Source organism: Alnus glutinosa, chromosome 3 (genome assembly GCF_958979055.1).
Source record: "Alnus glutinosa chromosome 3, dhAlnGlut1.1, whole genome shotgun sequence".
Taxonomy (NCBI): Eukaryota; Viridiplantae; Streptophyta; class Magnoliopsida; order Fagales; family Betulaceae; genus Alnus; species Alnus glutinosa.
Genome location: NC_084888.1, coordinates 20,246,470 through 20,250,084, shown reverse-complemented (window position 1 = coordinate 20,250,084; position 3,615 = coordinate 20,246,470).

The window sequence follows — 3,615 nt, the reverse complement described above, 5'->3', positions numbered from 1 at the left end:
GATTCAATTTCAATCAATTTTGAATTTAAGGAAAGAGAAGCCGGCAAAAATTCGTTATTTTTGGAAAGAATCCAAAATGAGCACGTCTCAGTAATTTAATCATAACTTTCAGCTCAAGTATTGGATTACAGCAAAATTGGTGGCGTTGGAAAGCTAATAATACGTTAAAGAAATATGTAAGGAATATATTTTTCCTAATTCGAATGTTTACCATGCCAAAATCTCCCCACAATAAAGAACCACAAATCTGTACGAATTTTGGAATCCTTTTCTTACTTGGATAGAAATTTCAGAAAAGGAAAAGACTTGTAATTATTTTATTTAGACTAGAAGACCTATTTATAATTGTTCTAGGATTTCTAGAGCTTCTATAGCTTCTCTAATCCCTATAAATAGGCTTTTAACCTTTGAAGAAAAATACACACAAGCTTTGAGGAAGAATCAAAGGCTACATCAAGAAGGAGGTTCTTTCTGGTTTTTATTTTCTTTCTTCCTTTATTTATTTTTTGTATGTATATAATTTTATTTTATATAAGTTGTAACTAATACTTTAGTTAGGGCTCGATTGAAGCCCTAATCATGTCTCTTTAAGTTTTTCAATTTGCTTTGATACAATTTATATATTGGTGCTTAACTTGATTAATTCTAGTTTCTTGAATTCCTTGCATGTTTATGTTTGGCCATCATATGCATGTGGTATGGATTTGTTATTTATGTCAACTTGGATGATCGAGTCATGGGCATAATAGAGTAACGAAAGAACCCCGACACAGATTCTTGGATTAATCAACATAAAGACAACTGGAATAAATACCATATTCCAATCTGAGTGTGTTTAGCGATTTCCATAGATTTATGCTTCATTGAAGAACAACTTAGTAGATATCATGATAAATCCTTAAAGGAAAAAAAGAGTTGGAGTAGATACCATGCCTAACTCGTTGATTAGGGAAATCAATAGCTTTAGGAGAAGATATAATTCCCTTATGGCTGATAAACATTAAGCATCATGTTATGATTGTAGTATTGTGCATATTGCGAATCTTATTTGAGCATGATTAGCGGTGGATATTAAAGCCCTACCTTTTCTTATTATTATTTTTAATTCAATCTTTTATCCCGTCTTATTAAACATATCTCTTTTAGGAATATCTTTTTAAGCATAATTTACCAATCCTTGTGGGAATGATCTCGTATTTGCCTACTATTCTATCTTTCTGATCTTGTGCACTTGCGAGTAAAACATACAAGTATTTGCCTATTTATTTAGGTAGATATTTGCACAACAGAGGCCATCTCAGCAGCGTTATGAGCGGGTAAAAAACCTTTCGTAGGGTATTGATGTAGCCCTATCCAAGCACAATGGTTTAATGGTATTTTAATTTAAAAAATTTTAGTTTATGCATGTTGGTTGTATAATTTTGAGAATTGTTACAAATTGATATTGCTCTTCATATTTTAATGCAATTGTTCTTAAATTCATAATCAATATTTGTAAAATTCTTCTTGTCTTAGAAAGTTTTTTACCTTTATTAAACTCAAATCATTCTTATTTTCTGTGATTATGACAATGATGATTATATAACGGTTTTAATTGACATATGATCAAGAGGATTAGATAGGCCACACCTAGGGAAGACGGATCTTACTGTACCCTAGTTTAGTGTAATTTAGGTACATGATCCGTCCCAACTGAAGATGAGTTATACTATTCCATTGATTGTATGTATCCTATTAAAGAATTAGTTAATCCATATCTAGGGAAGACAGGTCGTACCGAATCTTAGTGGTTAGGTGGATGGGCTGTGCCACCCGAAGATGGATTATACTTATTCTTTAATAAGGTAATTTCTTGTTTATTTATAACATGTATATAATGAATTTCTCTGATTAAATATGATTAATCATTGATGTGCGGATAGCGTTGAAGTCAATACTTTACTCTCTCTCTCTCTCTCTCTCTCTCTCTTATATTTTAATTATTTTTTGTGTTTATTTTATGCATTTTAGTCAAAAACACAATCAACAAAATCTTTTCTTTAGTTATTTTTAATCTTCATAAACTTAATAACAACACCCTTGCAGTCCTTGAGGTTCAACACCCTCACTATAGCCTTGTCCTACAAGATTCGTTCTATTGTGAGTGGTTTAATTTATTATTGATATATTTTTGCCAATGAGTCGGGTTGGGCTTTATACTAGTTAGGCGCGTGAGCCCCTGAACAAGTTGGGCGAGCGGGTTGGTTGAGCATTAAATGAGCTAGGCTTGTGAGCCCCTAACGAGTTCTGTTGAGCGAATCGGATATGAATCACTTACAAGTGGTAAGGTTGTGCACGGGGTTGATTTCCACCCTTTTTGCCCTTGCCCCGAACCCCTGCAGGTTGAGAATTTATCACCCGCATTCTGCATAAAAAAGGGGAATCCGTTGCGGGCCTGGGTCGTGTGGGGCGGGGGGTGCGGGTTCAGCAGGGCGGTGCGGGTTGTTTGTGTGAAACCATCTACATCTCAGATTCTTAGCAACCAAACACAATACAAAAAAGGGGCAAAAGAAAAGCTAAAAAGAGAAATAGTTCTTATAGCTTGTGCTTGTATAGGTTCGACAGTGTGTGGAGGAGTAGAAGAGTGGTTCAAGACAAAATCATCGGAGATGGCTTCTTCCATGTTGTGAATCTCTACCACCACCAAATCCAGACAATTTTTGCTCTCTTTTGTTAAAGGAATCACAATCGTCCTGGCTGAAGAAGTAGATGGGAGAAGATAAGAGCTCCATAGCCAGGGGTAACTGGGTAAGAAAAACTAGTTGGACGACAAGGGAGAAAATTCTAGAAGAATGAAGAGAAGAGGAAGAGGACCTGCGGGCCGCGGTGCTAGAAAGAAAAGAAATGAAAAAATGAAGAGGGGGGGTGCAGCGCGCTAGTGTTTAGTGGGGGTAGGTTTTTGTAATTTTTTTTTCTTTCTACGATGTGGGGCGACGCGGGGCAAGTTCCCCTTTTTTTAAAAAAAAAACCAGGACCAGCAACCCACCTCTCCCCATGCGATTCTCCCAGTTTTGGACCCGTAATCGCACAAAAAAAAAAAACTGAAAATCCGGTGTTCCATGGGGCAGGGGCTTCAGATCGGGTTGGGTAGCTGCGGTTTTGCACAGCCCTAACTAGTGGCAGAGCCAGGATTTTTGTTGGGGGGGTCAAGATTTTTTTTTTAATTTTTAATTTTTTTATGAATGAAAAATATTGAAATTGAACAAAAATTAATTAAAAATATAAAAAAAACTAAATCAATAAATAATATGCTCATAAAAAAGAAAAAAAGAAAACCACTTTAATGTTTTCCAATCACAATTTAGTTTTTTTAATATAATATATACCTAGGTAAGTTTGAAATTGAATGCGGTGCCGTTTGAAAAAATCAAACCCTCCTATTCCTATAGTTGGCATGTACGTAAGTGATAAGTCTTGAAATATTCTATTTAAGACTCCTTAATTTACATATGTTATACCTAGTTTGTATTGTAAATATAATGTTTTGTTGTATTTTTGTGTTTTTTCTTATTTACAAGTCTTAATTGAAAACTAGTTCAAAACATCCGACATAGACCTGAAAATACATCAAGGATG